We start from the raw sequence: 9,110 nt of genomic DNA on the forward strand, positions 1-9,110 counted from the left end.
GAATAGTGTTGCTGATGACAGATGAGAGGTATCTGGAATTTAGCATCTGCTCACCTTTTGGATTGTTGCCTGCTTTTTAAACCAATTCAGTGTGAAAGTCTAATTTGCTCAGTAATAAGTATTCCAGCATCAGCCACAGGGTGGACCACAGCCTGGGGTCTTTGTTCTGCTCTAAAACAAAACAAAACAACAAGCTTCAATGGAAGATTTTCCGAAGTATAAATAAGAAATATCAGTGCTGCCTCATGCTCTTTTCACTGGATGTGTATTTATGTATATGGGGATGAAGATAATGATGTTGGTTATAGACTTTTGAGCTGGTTTTCTCATCACTGAAGAGGGGTGATGAACCCCTTTCTCTGTGCTTCATCTCCCTTGTTCTGGGGACCAGGATACTCAACAACAGACATGAAGTCTGGGAGGGTGTACCACAATGACTTCTGAATGTCTCCAGTGCCTTTAAACATGCTTAAAATCACTCACAAAAGTACAAACCCCTCAAATTCTTCAAACAGAAAAGAATTTTCCTGACCCTAAATCTGGCAGTTGTCTAACTGTGACCAAAGACCAAGAGACCAACCCAACATTCAACCAGAAAACCTTGCAGAAGCATGTGAAGAGTCCAGATTCTTGCATCAAGGTCCAGCCCAGTCTCTTGCTTAATTAGGTGGAGAGATAAAACACTATCTTTGAAATAGGAATAATCAATAGGCTACAGCACCTTTCAGACATCACCTGTCAGCCCTCTTGGTCATCGCCCTGAAGACCAGGCTGGATGCTGAAACTGGCCGTTTCTCATTTCTCACCAGCTACCTGCCCACCTTGGTTGCAGTGCTCAAAGCCAGGTCTGGAGGAGGCCACGGGGTGGGCTACCTGGGTGGAGCTTCTCTCCTTGTTAGTTGAGGGAGGTATTTGAAATCACAGTCCTTCCCTTAAGATTCCACATCAGAGTCTGTAGGTGCCGAGATGGTGTGTGACAACCATCACAGCACTGGGACATCTTCATCAGGCTGCCTTCCACTGGCCAGGATTGACCAAAAGCCCATTAACTGGGTCTGCCCAAAATATCGTTAGAAGAAATGCTGGCAATTCACTTGGCTTCTAAACCAGAAGAGAGTTCCTCAATGTGATCCAACTAAATTGTGTTAAAAATCCTTTTCCATTTCTTTAAATGGTTCAAATTCTACCTCTAATTAAATTCCCATTAATAATGCTCTTGGATATTTAGTTACTGCAGCAGGGTTAAACATTCCCTAAGCCTCTTGATTTAATTTACTTTGATAATACAGCTAAAGCAGCTAAAGTACATTCAACGCATCTCTTGCAGAGATGGGGTTTGTTTCAATGTGTACGAGGAGTCGAGCCTTTGGGTACACACCTGATCTGCTAAATGAACCTGATGTTTCGTGGCTCTTAGCAAGCCAGACGATCCTTCTGCTTCACACAGTATTTTCTCTCCAGGGCTCAGAATAGTTCCCTGTGAAAGCCTGGCTCAAAAACCCCTGAAATCTGATAAAATGTATAGATTTATTGTGAGTTTCCAGCCAGGTCAGGGGCTGAGTTCTAGACGGGAAGTGGTTTTGGTTTTCTGAAATGTTAGATGATTTGGCCAACACAAACTGAACACAAGCTGTCCCAAGCCTGTTAATAAGTCAGACGATGGCGCTATCAATGCTGGTTTTGAGACTGATAAAAGGGTCTTTTTAATATGCTACTGTTATACTGTTTTTTCTTCTCTAAACTGATTTACTGATGTGAGTCTCTCCAATACAGGCTGAGAACCAATTCACACAAATATGCTTAATGTTGCTCCATGCGTTGCTTTTTTTTTCCAGTGCAGAGGAGAAATGAGCAGCAATTCTTTGATGTAGAGAGTAGATTGAGCTGATGATCTCAGCACTGGCAGAACAGATATGTAAGAGGGACTTGACCACCTCTAGAAGCAGCAGCATCTCATGGAGGTGGAGATGCTCCAGGACTCCAGAGATGTCCTTTAGATTACCTGACTGACTGTGGCTTTTTCCCCCTCATCTGACCCAGAGCAAAAGCTCCAGTGGAAGAAGGGCTTTTTGCTTTGAGTGTCTGTGTGTTGCTTTGAGTGCTTCTGCTTTGTTTAATTTCTTCTTCTCTAGGCATTCTGGTGCCACTGCGTTCAGCTGGAGGAGACATGCCTCTCCCTCTGCTCTAAAAAAAGAAACAACCAAACACATTTCACTGGTCTCCTTATTCCACAGAAAGGGAAACTGAGGTATGAAAGAAAAGGAAATAGCTCATGGAGTATTATGGACCCAGTCAGAGGAGGGAGGGAAATTGCAAAATGGGTGAGAGTGATCGTGGTCTGCTCTCAAAACCAGGCTCAGTATCCGAGACTGCAAGAAAAACCTCTAAAGGTCTAAGCAAATCCCTAGAGACTGCCTGCAGGTAGTCCCCATGGCTGGGGGAGATGGAGTTGTGCTCTATGCCATTGCAGAAGTGTTTTGTTTTATTGACATAGGATAGCCGTCCTTGAGGCTCCTTCCCTCAGCCTTGGGCTGGTCCCAAGGAAACAATACTGCAAATCCCAGTTATGTGCTGGCAAACCCCAGTTATATGCTGGAAGTGCTCCCATGCACCATTCACAGTGTTTCAGTCAAATGTTTGATAAACCTGTCCACTGATGGGAAATGTTTTCTGGTGAAGGTAACCAGCACAGGTTGCTCCAGCAATCCAGGCCACACATTTTTGCAAGAAACTCTTTAACATGGAAACTCAGTAAAACTTCTGATTCTACAAATCCTCCTGGGTGCTAAACAGCGCCAAAGCTGGCAGAAAATACAGTGTCAGTAAAGCCTGGGGAGGATTGGAAGCATTTTTCTGGTGCCGGCTTCTATCAGACTTTGAAATGGCATCCCGAAACATGATGGAGCTGCTAGCAACTTGGCAAAAATAATGCATAATGCAATAGGAACAACAGTGCTCAAAACCGGGCAGATCGAGTCACAGCGTCCACTATGATGGAAAGGTCTCTCTTATCCCAAGGGTATTCTGATGTCCATGAGTGGGTATAAATAGACCTTGAAGAGGGCAAAGACAGCAGCTTGGCAGCATTCCCTGGCATCTCCTCGTGCTGACGTAAGCCAATGTGCTGACTGGCCCTGAAGCAGCCGAGGGAATCCCAGGTGACGGATGTGTGGCGTTTCTCCAGGAGCCTGTCACCGCAGACTGTCCTGCACCACAGGGACTGTGCTGCCCTTCTTGTTTTTCTTGCTGCCTTGGTTCCTGCTGATTTGAATGACACCTGTGAACCTTCCAGGATTCAGACCCTAGAGCCTAGGACAGGCGCCATTATGATTGCATAAATCAAACATCATAAAAAAAGACAGGCTTTACTTTAGCTTTCCTGCAGACAGTTCATTAAGATAATTACTCACTTGTATCAATCAAACGATGTTGCTGCAACTGCTGTCCCTCGTGGTGGGCCCAGAATGACAGAGATTGGCAGTGTGGTCATGCATCAGCCCAAATCCTTTTGCTGCTGTTTGCTTTCTGTCTGCACGTTCATCCGTCAGGCCAGACGTCCCCATGGACTCCAGGTGAGGATCTCTCTCATCCATGTGTCTGCCCACAGGATTTTTGTAACATTTCTGCTAGTGAAAGTTATTTTACAAAGATGTTCCTCTTCTTGGGTGATCCCAGAGTCTTTATTACTGCATCTTCCTACCCTGGTCCTTTTGTACTGTTTGCCTTGATCCAGACGGCATGTTGGCTCATTCACCCTAGAGAAAAAGAGCTGCCCGCACAGTGACCTTCATCTTTACAAATGATAAAGCTTATACTGCTGTTTCATTCAAGCAATTTAGTAGGACAGATATAACCTTAGGGACTTCTGGGCCAGGCCAGCATTGTTGGTGGCACTGTACAGGTGGAGAAGTCAAGGCACGGAGGGAGGACATGAGCTGCCCAAAGTTTTGCAGGTGGTCAGTGGGAGAGCCAGGAATAGTGCCCAGGAGGCAACTCGGTCCCAGGGGGAAGATGTGGGCAAGGTTAACACAGCAAATAAAAAATGATCCCTCTGAAATAAATGTGACCCATAAAATACATAAACATTGACTAGCCATAAACAGCATTTACTATTTACAGCATCAGAGCAGAAGGATATTTGCCAGCCATTTGCAGCTTAAAGGATAAACAGCAGTTCTTTTGATCCTGAGTTGTCGAAAGGGTTATATTTAAAGCCATTCGTTTCTCCCTAGTCTTTCACCCTTTACATCATTTGTTTTATGCTTTGCACTGATCCCATTGCTGTAAATATCACTTTCGCAATACAGTGGCAGTGCAGTAAATATCCTTTCTGGGAATGAAGCAGACTGGGAGGGACTCCTCCACTCCCTGTAACAAACTGAAATAGAAACACCGTGGGGATAAATTCAAGAATTGGAGCTTTGACTAAATGGAAGCTTTTCTCACCATTTCTCTGAGTATTTGAAAAATGGAGGCTGTGAATCCAGCTCAGAAACACTCACCTGGGAACATCAAAGGAAGCCTGAAAGAGACAACGAAAAAATTACTGAGCATTTTGCTAAACCTTGGAGTTTTCCGGTGGCTGGAGGGCAAGAAAGCTGTGTTTACTACAACTAACAGGTTTGTTTAGAATGAAATAAAAATCAACAGTAAACTACTCAGGTTTGGCTGCTTGTCCCTTCCCAACCCTCTTCTTGCTCCGCTGCCTCAGCTAGTGTGACTTAGCCACATCTCCAGATCCCTTCTAAGAAGTATTTATGGTCCAGGGCTACAAACACTGTCCTTTTTTATAAAAAGAAAAATCCAATATTTTAAATGCCTTCTGCTTGAACTCTATTGGAAGTTTGGAAATGTCTTGAGATCCCTGAAGTCTAATTTCCTTTTTTCCCACAGAAAACCTTCACATCCTTCTGGATCATTTACATGGAAGCGCCTTAGGGGCTGATTCATTTTGATATTATCGTTTTTGTTTGTTGCAGTGTGAAATTTATACTAAGATATTAAATGTAATAATGGTATGTTTATTGGAAATATGTAAATATAAAACTAAAATACTGTTTTAAAATAAAACTTCAGCAAAACAAATTGGAAAAGTAAAATGCCAAATCAAAACAAAGCATGTCTGCACTATTGAAACTAAAATGTCATTTTTCTTGGCTTTTCCCATCATCTACATTCCTGTGAAATGTTATGCGCATGGTGATAGAGAAAGAATCTGCATTTTTATAGTTTATGCCATCAGACTTGCTTGTCTGATGACAAATGAGAAGTTACCACCTCTCCCAGCTGTAATACTGCCCATTTTAGTGTGCGCTTGTTTTTTAGTACTTTTAGTACTTATTCTTAAACTGGGCTTTGCTCTTTCTTGGTCCATCCCAAGGCTGGCAGATTTTACAATCCAAAGAATGAAGGCATCCAGCAGAGCGGTATTTTAGCATTGGGGTTTTAGAAATCAGGGAAAGGTTGTTAGAAAAACAAGGCAGGATCTGAAGGAGAAGGCAGCACAGTGAGCAAACCATGAATAAGTTCGGGGCATTGCACAGTGCTTTGAGGCATCAACCACTGAAGGAAAACCTCTTTCTTTCTTGGGCGCAGAGGATGATGCTTCCCTGATTGGTCATGCTGGGGAGGACAAGGTGCATCTCCTGACTTCACACTGGAGTATTCTGCTGGACCTGACTGCCTTTGGAAAGCTATTTATTTTAATTCAGCTTCATTCACCTGCAGGCAGAAGCCTTGGCTGTAGGTAGGCTGTGTCAGTTGTTAGGGCAGCGCAAAGGCTCTCCAGCCCTGCTAAGCACTTACAATATTATTATTTTCCAGCTGAAGTCTCCCAGCAGTTTAAGCACTCTGACGGTGAGCTTCACGCTGCCATGTCGTTAAACGTGTCTCATCCGTGCTGTGACATCCAGACGCTGCAGACAAGCTTAGTGCAGCCAAGCTCATCCATCCGAGCTGGCCGAAAAAGGGCATCAGCAACCATGGTCTCACACAAGCAACAAGACAGGCCCAGTCCCTGGTGGAAGCACAGACCCACCCACTGGTGGAAGCACAGAGGCTGCAGCCATCAGCAAAGTGCTTTTACCCATAGTGCTGGTGGAGCAGAGCAGATCATCCCATGATGTATTGGAGATTTCTCAAAAAAATGATATTTATCACCTCCATCCTGAGAATAGTCCCAATGGTCATATTCTGAACAGAGATGTGGAGAGCAAGGGACCAGGTTGCAAACCCAGGTCAGAAAAACCCATATGGGTGCAGGCATTGTCTTTCACTATCGCCTTCTTTGCCTTGATACAAAGCATCTATGTGCTTTTTCTCCTCCATTGGCACTCAGATAATAATACAATGGGACCATTGTTTGGGGAAAAAACTCCCTGGCTATACACAACAATTTCCCATCAGTCTGAAGCATTTGATTTCAGCAGGAGCAAGGCGGGACCAGGATCTTCTGCTGACCATCCAGCAGTGGAAGGAAAGAGGGGATCTGGTATTTAAAACAAGCACTTTTTTAGTAAGGAGACATGGACGTGAATGTGTTGGAGGGAGAGGCAGACCTTCCTTGTGCCAGGACACGTGAAGCCTACAATAGCAGCTCTGCAGAATGGCAGGGCCGCTCTGGGGCCAGCATGAGCCGTTAATGGTTTGTCTGTTTATGTTGCAAGCAGGCTCGGGAAGAGCTTTAAATGCATATTTTCCTCTTGAAATATTGAATCCAGTGTTTTCATTTTTGGAGGCCTGGGGAAAAAATTATGTTTCATATTTTAAAAATAAACACTGCTTTTACAGAGGTATAAATGCAGACCTATAGTAACCAGCACACCTTTGCCTCTCGCCTTATTTTCAAAGCTTTAATGTTGCTTGTGTGCCACAACCTCTGCTAGTGAAAATATTCACCTGAAATGTATTTATCTTTCTTTGCTAATTAACAGCAAAATGACACAGAGAAACTTTATAGTTTCCTCAGCAAGAACAGCCATAGAGACTTCATTTACAGAGGGCTCTGAATGATCCCCATTCATGGCAAGGAAGTACTGTCTGCACCAATAGATCCTTGTATGCATGGCAGAGCAACAGGAGAAACCCCATCGTAGACAGGGCTGGAGGTAAAATCTCCCAGATTTTATGCTTTTATTTCACTTTGTTCCCTAATAGTCGTAAAGGTATGGGTATAGCTATTCTATATATTTGGGGAGCAAACGTACCTGTGTGCATATAAGCACACGAGGATATCAGTGAATAGTATTTATACATATTAGCACTCATCTAAATCCATGCGTATGTAAACACATCAATGAAAACCATGCATGGAGGAGAGTTATGAGTCTGCATGTATACGCACACATACGTATTTATATACATAAGCACATACATGCAATCATGTTTATATGCATGTATGGTCATATGGATATATATTTATGCATCCAGTCACAAGCATAAGCATTTATACATGAAGGTTTTATACCGGGCTCTTTGTGCATGCACTTGTATACGTGAAGATCTGCATGTGTTTTCTATAATACTCCATGATCATAATCTGCAATTTTCACATCCTGCATGGTAGCCCTTTTAATCCCAGGGGCTCTGAAATAACAAGCAAATAAAATAAGATACCACTAAGCTTGGAAAAGGGCTTCGATGACAGAAAGAGGTGAAATGGGAGCAAAAAAAAGCTCATCTGGAGCATTTGCTCCTTCTGGCTAAAAATTTCCAGCTAGCTCCAGAGAAGGTGGAAAGCCTGTGATTGATGGTGTGTCCCTGGGAAGATAGCAGTGGGATAAATCCATGCTGATTTTGCATGAGAACATAGCCATCTTTTAATATTTTAATTAACACTTTTAATGTTGAAAGAGTTAAGAATAGCCCGGCAACTTCACTAAGGACAAGTCCCTTTTTTCCTAATCAAAGAGCCGTTCTCCACAGGAGCTCTCAGTCTCTGTTGAAGCACTTTTGGAGTAAAGAGTGACTCTGGATAAGGGAAGAGAAACTGGACTTTGAATTAAAGGTAGTTTGCCGTGGCACTGCACTAACACAATGCAGATTAAATGGATGAGTGCTCCAAGGGTGTGCAGCTAGAAAGGTGAGCAAAGACTAATCCATCAGAGGAGAAGGGCTTTAATCAACTGACAATAGTGTAATACAGTAGTTAAAAAAAGAAAATAGATGCACTGCTTTGTGATGAACCCATCATTAAATTAATCTTACTCTAGTACCAAAGCTCCCTGCTGCTCTTCCATAAAGAAAACATTGGATTTCTGCTCACTTGCAGCATCATCAGTCTTATTTGTTGATTTAGATTATTGGCTTTTTGTGGCAGGAGCTGTATCTCCCTCATGTGTACAGACCTGAACGCTATGCTGTAAAAAATAAATCAAACTTCTAATCTGTCTGTCTATCCTGAGTTTCTTGTCTATTTATCTAGTTTAGGCTACCGAGTTCTTTCTTTCCCTCCCTGCTCTCCTGCACAAGGGGCACAGCCTCATAGAGAAGTAACTGTTTCCCGCAGGAAGAGATTTGTTCTGCATCCTACGCTTTCGCCCGTGCCTCTCCAAGCCTTGCTCTCCTCTTCCTCTCCCCTCCTCCTGCGACCAAGCATTCGCCCTCAAATTAAGCCAAGGAAGCGAAGCCCTTCTATCCCACAGGCTGGTTTCCAGCCCTGTGCTTGGCAAATGCTTGGCAAATGAGTGAGATGATTTGTGTGACCCTATTCCCCCCCCCCGCCCCCTCCCTGGGCTTTGCCGCAGGAAGGACACAAGCCTGACACACCGCAGACCGTTTGCTTACTGTGGCAAAGCCCAGGATTTGCAGACGGGAGCTGGTGATTGACAGGTTAACCCCAGTTCCCCAGGGCTGGTTTCACTGGTCCCACTGTTACAGTCCCAGATTCCCCACATACCACGCCATTGCGGGTCTCTTTATAGCTTCCCATCCCCTTTGCTGAGCAATGGAGCCATTGTGGAGGGGCTGGGGGCTGGCAGGGCTGGACATCCTCCCCCTCCCCACCTTCGTGCAATATTTTCTCCTAGTTCTTCTTGCTTGTCCCTCTCCCCTCGGTGCCCCCCCACCCGGCACTTCACACGTGTCAGGGGCTGGCCCCATGCCTCCCCGAG

The sequence above is a fragment of the Ciconia boyciana genome, chromosome 21 (genome assembly GCF_034638445.1).
Source record: "Ciconia boyciana chromosome 21, ASM3463844v1, whole genome shotgun sequence".
Lineage (NCBI taxonomy): Eukaryota > Metazoa > Chordata > Aves > Ciconiiformes > Ciconiidae > Ciconia > Ciconia boyciana.